At 41.1% G+C, this 19,118-nt stretch overlaps 1 protein-coding gene across 1 annotated transcript in view; it reads right to left on the bottom strand.

Moving 5' to 3' along the window:
- Pak1 (p21 (RAC1) activated kinase 1) overlaps window positions 1–18,591 on the bottom strand; it is a 125,186-nt gene extending 106,595 nt beyond the window's left edge. The window contains exon 1 of the mRNA XM_021634801.2: window positions 18,453–18,591. The gene's annotated coding sequence lies outside the window, so the exon portion shown is untranslated. The remainder of the gene's footprint in view (window positions 1–18,452) is intronic.
- Window positions 18,592–19,118: the final 527 nt, after the last annotated feature.

Raw genomic sequence — 19,118 nt, 5'->3', positions numbered from 1 at the left:
CTTCCTAATGGTCATATTCTCTATTTATAGAAAGAGCGTTTAAAGCTGAATGAGATAAAGAGCCCAGGATGAAAAATCTAATTTCATGCCTCCGAAATCATGAGTTCAACCTTACCCCTATTATATTCTGTCTCCTCCGTCATACAAGTCCTCAGATACATACTATCCACTTCATATTTCACAACTTTATAAAAGACACATTCAAGTTCTTTCATGAACTGGCCCCTTATTCACCATTACAATTTTGAAACTGGTACTGTCAGCCTACTTAGCATCTCCTGCTGTCTTCCTCCTTCTTAAGAAAGTCATGTTTTACCGTCCCTTATCAGTAAGAGTCATGTAATCTGAATCACTTGGAGAATTTATAAAAACAAATTTAGGCACCACACTCAAAAGTTTTTTACTTAGGTCTGGGATAAGGTTCAAAAATTATCATTTTGCCAGGCATAATGACCCACACTTATAATCTGAACACTCAAGGGGCAGGAATAGAAGGAGGCAGAAGCAGGATGATCTAGAGTTTTAGCTCAGAGGGTCATCCTTGACTACATAGCAAGGACTTAGGGCCAGCCTGAGCAATGTTGAGACTGTCTCAAAATACCAAAAGCAAGAAGAAAAAAAATTACCAGGTGACCACCTTTTGAAAACTATGCTATCCTTCGCTATTGGAAAAGGTGATCTAATCTCTAATTTAAGAGATTATATAAGCAAATCCCATTCTTTTTACTAGTACTTAATTTCTGAGTAGTGATTAAGTTTAACCAATCAGCATGTACTATGTCCTGGAAATTTATAATTCAAGAAATAGGCAAGTACAATTTGACTCTTTTAGGAGTTGTTGTTTTTGTTTTTTGTTTTTTGTGTTTTTTTTTTTGGGGGGGGGAACACTTTAGGGGGCTGAAACAATGGCTCAGTAAAGGATCTTGGATCAATTCCCAGCACCGGACCAAATTAGTGGCTAGACTGCAAGTATTCATAATCTCTTCTCTTCACTTCTCTTAACCCTCCCCTCTCTCTCATCTTTATGAACAAATAAGTTATCTTTCTAATTGCTCCTATCATCCAGTTTAATAAGCCGTGATAGGGAAAAAGGTAACACAAGCATGATATAAACTCCAACAATTTATTAAAAAATTAAGATTTTATACTAATAGAATTTCAAATTTGATACTAGAAAAATGTTCTAACACCTGAATACTCTCTATAACCAATCTGTGTAAACTAGCTGTCTCAAATTTATTTCATTCTCCTAGGTACTATAATTCGGGAAATAAAGTCAGACTTTCTGTACTCTATTATAACTATGATTTAGGTTTTGCCAATCTCAAACTAGATACCAATTTGAAACTAGATTAGATAAAGGGTAAGCCTGGACACAGAGCATCCTTCTGCAGGCACAAACTGCAGCAGAGGCAACACAATCCTATATATAGCTGTCACAGGAACAATTTCCAGCAAAATTTGCCATCCTTAGGAGTTCAGTTCTTTAATGCAATCTGAAGAGTTTATTCAAAGAAATTCAACCTGGATGCATTTTCTCTTCAGACTTCTTTTTTCAGTGCTGACAATTAAACACACAGCTTTCAGTATGGCAGGCACAAGCTCTATCACTGAGCTGCATCCTAAGCCATCACAAGGAGTCTTTAGCCCCTCCCTCAGAACCTGTAATGAATCCATACCACTTGAAGTTGCTATAATTGATTCTATTACTTCCCTCAATTAATTGGTAAGGACTCTGATAAACAGCCCCACATTAAAAGTAACACAATATATGCTAGCATATTCCCAAAACACCTGGCCCATATATTTGCATGAACTCTTAAGTGTAGTACCCTCCCTCACAATCAGCCAGCCTACATAAAAAGGAACTGATCACAGAGGAAAAGAAGAAAAGAGACTTGACAAAGGTAAGTGAGCACTGAAGGTAATGAGCAGTGATGTTGTACAGCTGAGAGACAGGAAGGATTATTTCAGGTATAAAGAACAATAAAGGCAATAAGGCACCCATTCCACTAAGGACTACATCTACAAATCCACTTCCTAGTCTGGAATGACGCCACCAAATTAGTGACTAGCATATACCAGTTTTTGCTCAATAAGTTGAAGCCTAATGATTTTTATAACCAATTGTTAATATTTACTAAGTCTTTAAAACTATTTTTAAAAAATACCATACTGTGAGCTATGGAGATTTTTACAAGGATCACAGTTCTTCAATTTTTAGGGGGTGTTGGATCGTTCTGGTTTTTTGTTTTGTTTTGTTTGAGATAAAGACTCACATAGTTCTGGCTGAGCCAGAACTCACTATATAGTTCAAGATGACCTTGAACTCCTGATATTCCTGCCTACATCTCCAAAGCACTGAGATTACAAATGTCAACCATCACTTCATTCTCGAAGGTTCACAATGCAAAGGAAACAAAGATACTTTCAATAATCAGACATAACACAAAAACTTTTTACCACAATTTATTTTGTGTGCATGCGTGTATATATGTGGGCACACAGGTGCCACAGCAGACATGTGGAAACTGAAGGGCAAGTCATAGGAGCTCGTCCTCTCATGTGGATCCTGGGTATAAACTCAAGTTGTGGGGCTTGGCGGCAAGTACTTTTACATACTGAGCCACTCAACAGCCCAAACCTTTTTTAAAAGTGCAAATTCATATAAAGAACTGTAAAGAAAAAAAAAAAAATGACAATGCAGTATCGTTAACCTAAATAACCTAGATGTTATTTAGAAAACACTCCTTCAAGAAAATCATTGAGCTGGCCATCATGGCACAAGCCTTTAATCCCACAACTGGGAGACAAAGGCCGGTGAATCTCTGAGTTCAAGGCCAGCCATAGTGAATTCTAGGCCAACCAAGGGGAAAAAGAAAGAAAAGGAAAAAAAAAAAAAAGAAAAGAAAAGAAAGGAGGGAAGGAGGGAGGGAGGAAAAAGAAGAAGAGAGGGAAGAAAGGCAGACAGGCAGGCAGGAAGGAAAAAAGAAGAAAGGGAAGGATGGAGAGAGGGAGGAAGGGAGGGGAGAAAAAAAGAATCTATGATTACACTAAAAACTGTTCTATGAAATGATAGGGATATAGATCTCTACCAGTTGGTAGAGAGCCTGCTTAGCATACATGAGGCCCTGAGTTTAATCCTCAGAATCACATAACCTGAGCATGGTGTTGAGTTGAGTACCTGTAACCTCGGCACTTGTAAAAGGCAGGAAGATCCTTGGCTATACCGTGAATTAAGGACAGCCCAAACTACATGAGACTATTATCTCAAAACAAAACAAAAATTATTTTTCTACATACTAAGGATACTTCAGGGTAGCAAAAACATGAGGGCCTGGACTTCATAAAGCTTTGATCCTAATTAAAGGAAAACTTAGACAAAAGGTTTCAAGCACAAAGCTATAAATTAAAGCAGTGTTTAAGATCATTCCAGCCGCTTCTTTAATCTAGAATGATGGCCAGCATTTGGTGAGCATTTGTTATGTATCAAAATATACTAAGTGTTACATAATGTAATAATACTTCTTGTGATCCTAATTAAAACTATGAAGCAGGTACAATCAGTACAATTTTAAGGGTAAAGAAACTGAAACTACCAAGTTTAGCATTCCCATGCCAGCACCACAGCCTTCAGAGTGAGGTCAGAGGCAGAGGTTTAACTGCTACACAATACAGAGAGGATAAAATTTAAATCAGACATCTTTGTTGAAGAATGAGATACAAAATAAACTTGGCATGAGCCCTTTCTGGTTTTTTTGTTTCGTTTTGTTTTCTTGTATTTATTACATAAAATGAGAAGATTCCCAGATCTAAACAGCATGTTCAGCTTATGGTTTCTATGGTTTCAAAAACAGTATGAAAAGATTTTTCAGGTGTCTAGTCCAACTATTACTGAAAAGATATTCCGAAGGCTGCTACTCTGGAGCGCTTAACCACCGTCTTGGACAGAATGTGTCCATGGTTTCATTAAGGGGCACATTAGCATTACATTAATTGATAGAAACAGCTGTAGCACAAACCGCCAGCAGATAGAAGGCCGAAGGCAAAGAGAACAAAGGGAGAGTAGGAAAGCAATGATTGGCTGACCTGGCACTGGCTAGGTCAGTTGAGGCTTTTGGTCCCTTTGCATTTCTAAATTCTCATGAATGTGGATGTCCAGGCAGCAGCCCAAAGCCTTTCTCATTTGCATCTCAATCTCAGGAAGAATCACAATGAGGCCAAGAGCTACTAAGGCAGAGAACAGATTCTGAATATTAGAGCATATACTAGGCAGGAATAAAAGGAAGAATAAGAGGTTTTCCATTCGGACCTAAAACCGGTTAACCATCACAGGTCGGTCTATCATGCACACTCCGGAACATACATGCCGAATCCTTTTCAGTTATTTCTCAGTTCTTCTTTGATCACTGTGCACTTATTAGGCATCACAGGACATAACCAATAAAGCACAATGCCAATCTCAAAGAACTGTATCTAACAGAACCAGCAAACACTAGAAAGATTCTCATTATCCGAGGATAACCAGTACCCAAATTATCACTTAACCTTAACCAAAATTTCAAGTATACCTCCTTCCCCTTGCCACAAACAAAAAGCTTAGAAGAGAAGGGTTTTTATATTCTATCAAGATAAATCAAAATAAATTTTTCATCATTACTAAAATTTAAGCTATAATTGCTACTAACAAAAATCTTAAAGATCATCTGCCATTTCATATTTAGTTTCCAAAATATGTAGATAAGATCAATTTGGTAAAAATATTCAAGAGCTTCATCAATTTTCCCCCAAGATCCTCTTAGTCCTTTATTACTTTAATAGATGTCCTCTGACTTTCCTGTTGTTTTATTGCCCATATTAATCTTCCTTCCAGTTGTATTTAGATTTTTAGCTTAAACATACTAATTTTAAGAATCTCTTCACCTTTAAAGTAGTCTAACCTTCTCTAATTCTCACCTCTAAGTGTTTGCGTATGGCTCAAGCCATCTTTCAGAATCACTGTATTTCACTTCACAAAATTCTTCAATTTCCATTTTAGAACCTGCCATATTATTAATGTTAATGATCTCGCCATTAAAAAGGCACTTACTGACAAAAGGAGTTAAGAATAGACCTAATGGTGAACAGAAAGGAATGCATGGATGCTGATTAATTTTTTTTTATATCTAACAATAATACTAAAACAGGCCTCCAATATTTGGACTCAAGCAATCCTCCTGCCTCAGTCTTTCAAGTAGCTGGAACTATCAAGTACATACATGCAGTAATGCCTAGCAAAAGAAGACTATTTTAAGATTATATTTTATTTACTTATTTTGTGTGTATGTGTGTCTTCAGGCTTGGCAGGGAACCTCTTTTAAGTACTGAGCAATTTGGCCAGCTCAGATTTTTTTAAAGAGGGAACTTAACTAGAATGGCAAAGGTTGAAAGATCCAGTAATCTAAGAATGAAAAAGGAATTCTGCAGCTATTAGCATCACAAAAAGAGAGACATCCAGGACTCACGTGCCTTTTGATGAAAGAACACACCAATACCAATGAAGTGGCTCTAGTTCAAAACAAAACACAACGAATTTGAATCTGACCAAGTTTCTGGGGATGTGACTCTGTGCTACAGTTCTTATCTAGGATTTCTGAGGTCCCGGTGGAGAAGAGAGAGGGAGAGGGAAAAGGAAGGAGGAATAGTGGGAAGTATAGCAAAGGGGGAAAGGGGAGAAAAGAGAGGGAAACGAGCAGAGTTGGGCTTCTAAACCCTGCTATAGATGTATAAGAAATAAAAAGGAGGTGCTAGAGTGATGCTCTTCCAAATGACCCAGGTTCAATTACTACCACCCACACCAAGGTTCATTATCATTGGAAACTCCAGTCCCAGGAGATCTGATGCCTTCTTCTGGCCTCTGGTACCAGACAAGACCAAGGAAGCTGTTTAAAAATAGGATACAAAAATCTGAAGTGAATAACCCTACAAAACAATGTAGTGTCTTCAACAAATAAATTGAAAGGATGGTGAAAGAGGTTGAGAGGTATGATGACTTGAATGGAAAATGTCCAGCATTTGAATGCTTGCTCCCTATTCAGTGGTACTGTTGGGGGACTCATACTCATAGGAGGTGTGGCCTCGTTGGAGAAAGTATGCCATTGAAGCAGGCTTTGAGAGGTAAAAGAGCCTTATGATTTCTAGTTTACTCTGCTTTAAGCTTTTGGATCCAGAGATGTTTTCTCAATCTCTTCTTCCTGCTCAACATGCCTGCTGCCTCTACTCCATCAATGGATGGACTCTAACCCTCTAGAACTGTAAGCCCAAATAAACTTTCTTCTATAATTTGCCTTGGCCATGATGTTTCCTCACAGCAATAGAAAAGTAACTAATACAAAGAAAAACTTAGAAATGATGAGACATCAAGTCCTTATGCAAACTTTATCTGGGCCTTTTTTTTTTTTTTTTTTTTTTTTTTTGAGGGATGGGAGGTGGATCTCACTATGTAAAATAGGCTGGCCTCAAACTCAGAAACTCTCCAGCCTCTGTCTCCCCTGTGCTAGAGATAATGGCATGAATCACCACACCCAGCTCCTTATCTGGATTTTGATTCAAACTACTTAAATTGCTAAATGTAAAAGACGTGGTTTAGAAAATAGAGCTGTTTGTTGTTGTTGTTGTTGTTTGTTGTTTTGGTAGTATTACTAATAGTATTCCATTTGGGTTGTTTTGTTTTGTGGTTCTAGGAACTTAACTTGGAGTTTTACTTATGCTAGGTTCTCAATCCCAGTCTGTTTGCTGTAATTGTTTAGCTCGTGTCTGTTTTAATGTGCACTGGTGTTTGGCCTGCATGTATATCTATATAAAGAAGCTGGATACACTGGAACCTGTTACAGACAGTTGTGAGCTGCCATGTGGGTGCTGGGAATTTAATGTTCTTTACTGCTGAGCGATCTCTCCAGCCCCAGAACTGTTATTCTTAATGGAAGAAAGTTAGTAATATTAAGCCAGGTGTGGTAGTTCCTGGCTGTAATCCCAGCATTCGGGAAGCTAAAGGAAGAGAATCTAGATTGCAAGGCCAGAGTGAAATACACAGAGATACCTTGCCAAAGAGAAAAAGAAAAAGTAAATCATTTTAAAGAAACAAACACTCTAATACTACTTAAAGAACTTCCAGAGGCAGGTGGATCTCTGAGTTTGAGGCCAGCCTGTTCTACAGAGCAAGTTCCAGAACAGCAAAGGCTACACAGAGAACCTTGCCTCAAAAAACCTAGAAGATCAACAAGCCTACAAAGGCCTCAATAACAACTCAAATGGAATGATGAAAAATATCCAGAATGGCCAAATAGCTGGAGGTGGACTTGAAATTTTTTTCACTCTTAGATGTCATCAGGAAAGACTTGAACTTTTACTCATTCCAGAGGTATTTTTACTAAATGGTCATCTATATAGCAACCCCTGTCATCTTTCAGACAGTATTAAAATTATTGCTTTAGCGGTGTGAATATAGACTTATTAAGGAAAAGTAAGAAAGAACTCCCATGAGTAGAAGAGACTTGAAAAAAGAAATATACAAGAATTCTTTTATGCTTGTTGAGCTGGAGAAGAGTATCTAATGTTCTTACTCAAGAAGTCACATGGGCTACAGTATATGAAATGTAGTATATTTCATTTACTCAGTGTATAAAATTTTAACAGATACCTACTTTATAAGCTCAAGCACAAAAACAGTTAACAGACAAGGAAATTTACTTTTTATTTTCATGAAAAGTCAAGCTCCTGTTGTAATTCCAGCACCTGTACGGTAAAAACAGATCAAGGAGTTCAAGGTCATCACTGGCTACACAGCCTAGGCTACACAAGGCAGCCTAAGCGACACAACGCCCTATCTCAATAAGCAAACAAAAAACTACTGCATTCTCTTTTCAGTAGTCATGGTTTAAAGAGATGAGTCTCTGGAGCTTAGGTTCCAGTAGGGCAGACAGCCATTAATCAAATAAAACCACAGAATAACAAAATGAGTATGTTTCTGTGAAAACAAGTAATATGATTTCTAAAAGTGTCTAACAGAAAAGTAATACTAATGTTTACAATTTATTTGGAAATGCTTCAAAATAATGCAGGTATGAACAGTTTGAGAGACAGACAAGTATAAAATAGGCAAATACAGTGAAATATCAGAGAATTTTAAGTAACAGGCTAGATAGCTATAATGGGGAGCTGTGTGTAATAGTTTCCTTCAAGATTAAACATTCCATCTTGCAGGAAGTATCTTAGTTAGGTTTTTATTGCTGTGAAGAGATACCATGACAAAGGCAACTCTTATAAAGGAAAGCATTTAATTGGGGCTGGCTCACAGTTTTAGAAGGTTAGTCCACTATGGTCATGGCAGGAAGAATGGCAGCACCCAGGCAGACATGGAGCTGAAGAAGGAGCTGAGAGTTCTACATCTTGATTAGAAGGCAGCAGAAAGGGACTGTGTCTTCCACACTGGGTGGAACTGGAACATGTGCGTCCGAGATCTCAAAGTCCACTCACAAGGTGACAGACTTCCTCTAAGAAGGCCACACCTCCTAATTGTGCCACTCCCCAAGGGCCAACCATTCAAACACATGAGTTTATGAGGGCTTTAACTATTCAAACCACCACAGAAAATGACTTAAAATAGATTCAGGAAGTCCCTGAAACTGACCAGATTTACTAGGCTCCTCCCTGCCAGAGTAAGCAATAAAAGCTTAAAAGTCCCCATCAGAAAGACAGAAGCTAAGCAGCAAAAGGAAGCTGAGCTGCAAAGAAGACTCTACCAGACTAGATGTCTGGAAAACGCAGAAACTAGCCAAGCTGCCTGGAAGAGGTTCAGACCAGAGTCACCTGGAAAGGACACTCTACGAACCTACTGAGGGGCCTGCAGGCTATACAATGTGCTCCAGGTTTCCCAGCTTTTGTGAGCTGCCATCCATGCAGGGGTGGGCCATGGTGATCTTTGAGTCATTTCTGCTTTATAAGTAACCCTTCACCCATACTCCTGTAAGTAACTAAGGATTTTTCAGGCACAAGGGGGCATCTTCACAGCCAGGAATCAAAGTCACACCATGCAAAACAAACCTCACACAAGAGATTCAGTGAGGAGAAACCCAGAATGGCGCTGCCTCTGACTGGGAACAGAGACAGCAGAAGCTGGATGGAGGGGAAGGCTTGTATAAGGTTTTTTGGAACATGTGCAGTAAGTGAAAGAGTAAAGTATTGAATAGGAAGCTCTGGGTCAAGCCAAATGAAGGGTGTTTTTCCTTTGGCCTATGTCTTGGGCTTGGGGCCAAGTCAGGGAGGAGTTCTTTCCTTGACCCTTTACCCTACAGTAACCCCAATAAATCTTATTAATTCACCAAGTTGGACCTTGGTGGTATCTGTACTTTGGTCTGTTTGTGGAATCCCTATCTGGGATGAGGAGACATGAGTTGTGTCTCCACAGGAAAAGTTTTATGTCCATAAAAGGAGCTCAACATATAGACATGAATATATACATAGAATTATATACATGAATATATAAAGGTATACATGAATATACATGCCTTTACAAGTCCATGTGTCTGTGAATAAAATTTCTACACTACTGTAGAAACTTGGACTTTCAAAAGTATATCATTATGGATTTTTCCACTGTCTACCTGGCTTCTTGTTTACTTTTATGTTACTACCATATAGGTATACAAGCAAAACCTATACTGAGAAGCTGGGAGTATAGCTCAATGGTAGAGTAAGTGCTAGAGGCTCTGGGTCCAATTACCAGACTAAAGAAAATTACTGGTAACAAAACAAATCCCTCAGATTCTGGGCTAATCATCTAACTTCAGGTGAAATAATAAATAAAAGAAAAATATAACAAAATAGTAATTCTCCAAGTGATAGGAAGAATCAAGAATTTGTCCAACTATACTAAATCCTTCAGCACTTATGATCCAATATGAAAAAAAAAATTGTTTTGTTTTGTTTTTTAACACAGGGTCTCTTATGAAGCCCTAGCTGGCCTGGAACTTGGATACCATGATGGCCTTAAACTTACAGACAGCCACCTGTCTCTGCCTCTCAACTGCTCAAAAAAGCAAATAAATAAATAAAAATTCAAAGGGGGGAGGGCCTTAGGCAAAGACAATAAAATTGGCAGAGTAATCAGCTGACAATATTTTAGCTTACTGGTTAGCAACTCCAACAGGGGAGGGAAGAGCCTGGAGATTAAGGAGAACTCTAAGAAATGCCCACAGAATGTGTGTCAAAGGAACTTTAAATTGAGTGTGATAGCCCATGCCAACAATCCCAGCACTTGGGAGATGAAAGCAAGAAGACTGTGGATAAATGAAAGCCTGTCTCAAAATAAAATAAAAAATAAAAAATTCACAGACAGAGGGCTCCAACCACAAGCTCCCAACTAGAGCCAATACCAGCTAAACACTTTGTAGCTTACAAATTGCACACCCATGGTGTCTGCCTGATCCTCAAACTCTGTAGAGGTGGAAGCCACTAGGATACAATAAAAGAGGCCTGAGCTTAAAAGCTGGACTGATCTGGCTTCATAGTTTAGCTATGCTGTACATAGCCTTAAGCAACTCAATTACCCTCCCTGTTTTCTCCTCTATAAAACAAAGATAAAACAGCACCTGTCCTGGCTAATCCACAGGACTGTTCAAAGGACAAAGCGTCGTCATTATAGTAGGAGTAGGTGTTTCATCATCTGGGTCCTGTCTTTCTGCTTTCACCATTCCCTACCTACAGCTCTATCTTCTACATATACTAAACTACTCAGTACTCACCAAAAAAGCTTTTTAGTTTTCCGACCCTCCTAACTGCTCTTTCAGAAAGGCCCTTTATCCCCCCTTTCCAAATTCCTGTACTATTAACCTCTGCTCATATTTCAGATCTCACCTGCAGTATCACTTCCTTTAGCATGGTTTGCCAAGCCTCCCCATTTCAAGCGGAGTAGATTCCTTTCCCATGTCACACAGCACGTATCTTCATGTGTAATTTTTGTCTCAAAATAATGTAATTGTCTATATACAGGTCTGTTTTCCCTTAGACAATGACTAATACATAATGTGATTGGCAAATGAGTAAACTTCAAGTAAATCACATAAGTCACTTACATATATTATATTTACAACCATATTTACATATTAGAATCATCTATAAACATTTAACTAAATAAGACCTATTAGCACAGACAGTGGATAGAGGCAGAAGAATCAGAAATTCAAAGTCATCTCTACTACATAGCTAAAGGTCACCATGGGCCACATTAGACCCTGTCATGGGCCACATTAGACCCTGTCTGTAAAGCTCGCGCGCGCGCGCACTCACACACACACACGCACACGCACACACACACACACACACACACACGAGACTTAATCTTAAAACAGTCAACTGTGTTTTTATTAATCTGAAGTAATTCAAACATAATTAAACATGATCAAAATAAAAACTATCTACACATAAATTATAAGTCTATTATTCTAACATCTTATGAGTCAAAATCTTACAATTCATTTTCACAAACATTAATTTAACTTTCACCACAACTATATAAGTTAAAGGTTTCTTCTCTTTTCCAATGAAAAAATATTTAAATAAAAGTTGCTTTTTGTGTAACTTCAAATCCTCTGCTCTCCTTTTTATACCCAATTCCTTCCCCTGAAAGTGACAGAAATGTTGCAGTAACATACAAAGAACTATGAAGACAAAGGTTTAAATCAGGAAGAGGCAAACCTCAGGTCTGTGGGAACCAGGTGGAAATAAGGAAAGTTGAGTCTAAAGATCCAGGATCTACAGACAGAAGATGGTGGAAGTGACACATATATTGGCATTATCATTTATCATAACAAAAGAGTCAAAAGGCATTGTCTATAAAGAGAATAAACATTCTTGCCACCCCTACTTGGAATTTACCCAGCTGAAGGGGAAAGAGAAACTTGAGAGGGCTGGAAACAGAAAGGGAAAGAATGAAAAAAGCTCCATATATAAGAATGGTTTCCTGAGGCTACATGCAAATTACTTAACCCTGACTCCAAGAATAAGAGCCGAGACATAACGGGCTTTTATAACTTAAGACTTGGATCAGTTTTAGAGAATTAATCAGTACCACAGAGAATCATATTAATGAGGGACTTGAGAGATGGCTCAGAAGTTAAGAGCACTTGTAGAAGAACCTAACCTGGATTAGGTTCCTAGCACCCCCACACACAGTAAACTGTAACTCTAGTTCTAGGGAATCTGAATCCTTCTGGCCTTTTTCAGGCATCAGGCACACCTGTGATGCACATGCAGGCAAAGCGTTCATATACATAAACTAAAAATTAGTATTTTTAAAACAAATAAAAAAACTTTTAAAACAATGATCTATCTGCCTTTTAAAAAATAATAAATCATAGTAATGAGGAATTAAAGAACCTCTAGTTTTTTCTAGATTCATTACAAGATCTTTGACAGGGAATAATCTGGTTGGCTGGTGGTTGGTTGGTTGGCTGACTGGTTGATTGGACAGGGTCTCTGGTCACCAGGCTGCCTTCAAATGCATTATGTAGCCAAAGATGACCCTGAACTTCTGATACTCCTGCTACTACCTCTGGAGTGCTGAATTATAGGCACATCCCTTCATCCCGGCTTTACATGGTGCTGGGGACCAAACCCAGGTTTTCATATAAGCTAGGCAAGCACTCTACTAAGCTACATTCCAGCCCACAACGTGTATTCTAGAGGGTCATCAAACATGCATGATATCAAAAACAGAAACATGAAAAAGAGAGGTGAGAAAAGAGAAAGTTATTCCTAAGAAAAGGCTGAAAACAAGGGCTGCATATAACACTAATAAATATCGGAGGCAGGGGAAATGAATCTTATATTCAAGCTGCAGTCATAAAGGTTTCATCACCAATATTTTCTTTAGCTCAAACAGTGTTCTTTGGTCAGGGTTTTCTTGGGGGTAAGAAACTGAAATTAGGAAACAATATAAAGGATGTTTCGAGTGTCCCAGATTCTAGATGGATAGAATTCAAAAAGTCAGCATGATAGTGGCAAAAGTAAGGTACTATACCTAGAATTTCAAAATGTGCTTCACGTCAATATTCAGGCATTTGCTGATGTGCTTTTAAAGCAAACCAACATTTTGATGAACCTGGGTCTCCTAACTCATAAAATGGTAATATACGGCTACTGTGAAAACTGAAGAAAATGACACCCAGGAAAGATCTTTCTCCGACATGACTGATTAACAGTAAATGATGTAAATCTGTCTTTATCAATCTTCCTACTGCACAAAAAAAGAGCAGGACAAACGGAGAATATTTTATTTTAACTCCAACAGCAATATATTTATTTGTAAAATATTCCTATACCTCCCCGCATAAAAATTCAAGCAGCCTAGAAACTGAAAATAGCTCATGGCTGCTGGGGTCAGGTGGATATGGACTGGAAAGAGGCAAAGATTTGAACAAGTTTGTTTCTTCACCACCACAAGCCTCTGCTTCTTTATCTCTGAGATACCAGCAATTATCAAACATGGTTATTCTGAAGATTAGAAATAAAAAATAAAATTAAAAAAAAAAACCTCTCACTTGCTGCAATTTAAAAACACTGACCACCACTCCCGGCTTCAACTTATCCATAATTTGGGGAAGGGGATCACAAAGGCAGCTTTACAATCAAATCCATCTATTTACCCATTCATTTCAACATTTTCTTAACTGGCTTAGGCCATACTCTATATAGAGCTGTATATCTGCCCCAGCAAAACCCTTTACACAGTAAAAATGAACCCAATTACTGTTTATAAGGTAAAGGATAAATAAATGGAGCCACTTTTCCCAGAGGGATATTAGAAAAGGAGAAAACTAGGCATGTTATATTAGCCTAAAATGACAGTGACAAAAATACTGGGTGTAAGAAATGACTCGGTAAAGTTATTTCCATATAAGCATGAGGACTTGAATTCAGATACCCAGCACTTATATAACAAACTGAGAGTAATAGTATGCCTATAATCCTAGTACTAAGAAGGCAGAGTCAAGAAGATGCCTACAGTTGCTGGCCTGCCAGTGTAACTGAACCCTTAGCCTACAAGTCAGTGAGAGACCTAATTCTCAAAAACTAAGGTAGAGAAGCAATTGAGGAAGACAATCAACACTGAGTTCAAGCTCCACATAAGTGAACACATATCTGCATACACACAAGAAAATGTACAGAAAGAAAGAAAGAAAGAAAGAAAGAAAGAAAGAAAGAAAGAAAGAAAGAAAAGAAAAGAAAAGAAAAGAAAGTGATGGCTGGATGGTGGTGGCATATGCCTTTAATCCCAGCACTCAGGAGGCAGACAGACAGATCTCTGAATTTGAGGCCAGCCTCATTTACAGAGTGAGTATCAAGACAGCCAGGGCTACACAGAGAAACCCTGTCTTGAAATACCAAACCAAAATAAAAGAAAACAAAAAAAGAAAAGGAAGAAAGAAGAAAGTAAGACAAATGACACGCTTTTAGAGCTTCATAAGATAGGTAAGCCTTTATATGATCTTAAATGTCACTAGAAAAAGAGAAAACCACAGGCAATCTGGAAGAGACAGTCTCAAGTTGACTCAAAAGTTCAAATACTCATTTAGACTTGCAAAACCAAGATGCAAATTCTCAAGAAAGAATCCCAGCCTAGGACATTTCAACAGTCTCCAGGCCATGGCTAAAACACTATTGTTAGGTTGGAAGACGCTGTAGGTTCTGCTGTAAAAACACAGCAAAGCCAGGCATATGCCTATAATCTCAGCATTCAGGAAACTGAAAAAGGAAAGCTGGCACAAGTTTAAGGCCAGTCTGGGCTACATAGGAAGACCCTTATTTCAAATAATACTAGAAAATAAAAATTAAAAAAAAAAACAAAACAAACAAACAAACAAAAAAAAACACAGGGAATGAAGGAAGGTAACTAGGCTGGCTAAAGCTAAAATGAATCACCAAAAATGTTAAGATTCTTCTAAATTTGCAAATTGGAATGTGATTACTCTTCACTCAAACTATTCTTCAATAAAATCTCAATGTAGCAGCTGGCAAAAAACAGGACTAAATCAAATTCTTCATCTAACAAGTATTTGAACGTCTGTGTCAGTCGTGGTTAGTCACTCTTCTAGGCATTGAGCTTAAAGCAATGAACTTGAACAGTAAAATCTTCCAGGCCTCAAGAAGCTTTCATTCTAGTAGCAAGAGATAGATTGGAGGGAGAAGGTGTGAATGGAAGGGAATGTCAGGGTCTAAATACTATAAGGAAGTAAAAAAGAGGGAGGGAGGGAGGGAGGGAGGGAGGGAGGGAGGGAGGGAAGAATGAGGGAGAAGAGAAAACAGGGTGCTGGTTTTACAAACAAAGAAACAAAACATATCTTTAAACTCTAGTAAACTCTCAGCCTTAATAAGCATCAGGAGCATTTGGCGGGCCTAATAAAGCAGAGCCTCTGGGCTCCAACCCTATTTACTTTTATCTTGTAGGTCTGGGTTAGACACATTAATATACTGACAACTTCCCAGATGGTGCTGACACTGCTGGTACAAGGACTGTACTTTTTGACAACTAACTGTTCCATCTGAAAGATGAGGTAACCGAGCGCATGAGCCTTACAGGATTTCTTTTACTCATTCACATATTTACTCATTCAAACAATTATTCAAAGTACCAGGAACATTGCTAGACACTAAATCTAAACATATCTTGACCTCAAATAAGTCACAGACAGAGAAAGGCCTAGTGGCACAGGCCTGTAACCCCAGCTACTCAGAAGCTAAACGCAGAAGGATTCCAGCTTTAAGAACTGCCTGGGCTATACATGGAGCTCAAAGGTCAACCTGAGTAATTTAGGAAGGTCCTATCTCAAAAGAAAAAGTAGAGCTAATGAGATTGGTCAACAGGTTTAAAAAAAAAAAAAAAAAAGCTCTGGCTTTAAAGAGCATGTCTAATGATTCCACCCGAGACCCACTACGAAAAGAGAACAAATCAACTCCTGAAAGCTCTCCTCTGACGGTCACAAACCTCCCACTAACACTCACACACAATGAAAATAAATAAAATTTAAAAATATTTAGGGCTGGCAAAATGGTTCATCACGAAAAGGTGCTTGCCTCTAAGCCTGATGACCCAAGTCTGATACCCAGGAAGAAAACCAATTCCCAAAAGTTGCCCTTTGATCTTCATACAAGCCATACCTTGCATGCATACCCTCACAACACAATAAAATATAAAAAAGAAGTGCCCTGGGTTCAGTACTCAACATGTCAAATAAAAAGATTCACAGGCAGATGAATCTAGTGGTCTCCCAGGTAGGAAGCTAAAGAAGGAGAATCACAAGTTCATTGTCTGAGCTGCAAATTGAGTTCAAGGCCCACCATGTCTCAAAATTCAAAAATTAATGTTCAGTGTGAAAGGGGCTGGGGATATAGCTCAGCAGTAGAGCACCTGATCCCTAGTACCACAAAGGGGTGGGGGAGCAGGCTAAAGGGAAAAGGTACAGACTCAAATTTAATTGCAACTGACTGCTAAAAGATGACTACAAAAATTCTAGACTAACGAGCAAAAAGATGGAAGAGCAATTCATCAGAACTCTCTACAGGCAAGTAAGGGGTAGAAAGTAGCATTCCAGGAAAAGCAGGAGGAAAAGAATGATAAAGAGGGGATGGTGGGCGCCGTATAAAAAGTTTAAGGCTGCAAAAGCAGGCAATGGTCTAGTTTCCAGGAGTTTCTTATTTTGTGGTAAAAGCTCTTAAGTTCACCCTTCAACTGTGAAAAGGAGGCGGGGCAGGAAGCACAAGTGGGTTTGGTTTGTTTTGTTTTGTTTTGTTTTGTTTTACAAAGACCCCTCAAGGTGTACAGCTTCGGGCTGTACACCTAGCACAAGGCCTCAAAACAGGTATTCCGAAAATATATATTGAACTGAACTAGGTAAGCTTTCTATCAAGTGAACTCTTACAGACGAGGGGCCAGTCACTTTCCCTCCGGACCTGCTTTGGCCAGGACAAGACTTGTAGGACGGGTCCAGCAAACCTCAATTACTCACACTATTCCCTGGACAACTGCAGTCCCCCAGAGGGCCGCCATTGCTTACAAGCCTACCTCACCAACTAAACTCTGAGCTCTTAGTCTTGTGAGCAAAGACTGACTGTATCGATACACTTGAAATCCGCACAGACCTTAGCAGACAGCTTGAAACACTGGAGTGCTCCAGATTCTACTCTTGGAGAGACAGATGAATAAATAAGCAAAGTGACCAGCCCAAGCCAAGAGTTCATGTAGGAGTATGAATAAGCTTCGGGGAATGTTCCAGAGTCCGAGTGGCCAAAACTCTTTGAGAGGTGGCTTCTAGTTCAGGTGGGTTGTGTTCGTGTGTGCGTGATTAAGATTTCCAAATAGTGTTACAAGTGCAGAAAGAAGAAATCTCCGTGGGCCTCTGGGAGAAGTCTGTTCAACCAGGGAGGAGGCAGAATGGATGCCAGCAAAGACTCCACAGTGGGGAGGATTCTTGAGCGCTGAGCAGGTGACTGCTAGCTAGCTAGCTAGCTTCTTATTTCTGAAGTTTAAAAGCAAACTCCAGGAACTTTAAGTCTGGGAGTGACTTATTGAAGGTCACGCAGGAAGGAGATGATGCCTAATGAGGCATCTCTGTACTGCTGAACTTGTTTCCCTCCAGACAGAACTGAGACCCTTAAACACAAAAGTTTTTCCTCAAGAACGATTTTTAAAATGAAAGTAGTAACTTGATTAACAGCCTCTTATCTTTCACAGTTCTGGAAATATCTTAAAGGGTAAGATAATTATCCAACGGGTTTAACATAAGAAACTTGAATTACAAGGTATTTTTTAAGCCACCCAATAACTGTCGAGTATTCTTCCAAAACATTCACAGTATTGATTACCGTTAAAAGATCCAAGATAGTGGTGGTTAAAATAATTCTGCCTTTTGAAACAGAATAATAATGGGCGTGAAAAAAAAAAAAAAAAAAACCCTAGGATTCTCATTCTCCTTTCTAAGTCTGTGCGGAATTTGCCAAGTTACGGGGTATTCCTGGGGTGGAGGCGGAGCTGCACACTTGCTACCAGTCTCTATTTTTCAGGGTGATGAGCCCGAAAAGCGAGTCCCAGACCGGGACCGACCGCGGAGAATAAACCCGCACAGCTTTACGGGGCGTCGCGGGCCAGTTCCTGAGTCCCGAGACCTCGAAGTTCGAGAGGGAGTCGGTAGGCGACCGGGAGCCGCGGGCCCTCCCCCGCCGCGCCCGCCCCGGGGTGGCCCGGCCGCCCGGCCCCGGGAAGCCGCGGCGGCGGCGGAGCGGGCACAGGGGCCCTTTGTTGGCCCGACGGGAGCGGCCGTCCCGGCGGGGGCGGCGCCCGCCGCTCACCTGGCGCCCCCGCAGCCTCCGGGCCGCGCGTCCTCCCCCGCCCCGCCCCGCCCCGCCCCGCGGGCTCTCACCTTCGGCGCTCGCTCCGCTGCTGCTCCTCCTCCGCCCGGCCGAGCCCGGGGAGGGCGCGGGGACGCGTGCGGGGGGCCGCCCCGCGTTCGCCTCTGGCCGCTCGCGGCCGGGTCCTCGAGGCCGCCGCGGGCCGCGGGGAGCGGGAGGCGCGCCCGGGCGGCGAGGGGGCGGGGTGCGCTCGCTGAGGGGAGCGTTCTCCGCGGGGAGCGCGGGCAGCGCGGGCTCCGAGGGGGCACGGCCGGGGACGCAGAGCCGACGGCGGCGCCGAGGACGCCGCGCCGCCCGGGGGCGAAGCGGGACGGGAAGGCGTGAGGGAGCGGCGGCGCGCGCCCACCGTGCGGCCGCACCTTCGGCCCCACTCGCAGCCTTGCTATTGTATGCAGCCCGGCTGGCTTCCGCCGCGCCCAGCGGCCCCGCCCCGGCCCCGCCCCCGCCGCCCGGGCCCCGCCCCCGCCGCCCGGGCCCGCCCCCCGCAGGTGGGAGGGGGCGGGCGCGCCGGACAGACCCACGCGGACCAGGCCGGACCGCCGAGGGGAGAGGGAGAGCGCGGGGTGACGTCACCAGCGCCTGACGCCAGGGGCGAGGGAATCACCTGGCCGCCGCGTGACGTCATTGGAGCCGGTGTCTGCTGCGAGGCGACGCGGTCTCGCGCTTTGGAGAGGCGT

This window comes from Meriones unguiculatus, chromosome 14 (genome assembly GCF_030254825.1).
Source record: "Meriones unguiculatus strain TT.TT164.6M chromosome 14, Bangor_MerUng_6.1, whole genome shotgun sequence".
NCBI classification, from domain to species: Eukaryota; Metazoa; Chordata; class Mammalia; order Rodentia; family Muridae; genus Meriones; species Meriones unguiculatus.
The sequence above is the reverse complement of the archived record's forward strand: the minus strand, read 5'-3'. Positions and strand labels throughout refer to the sequence as shown.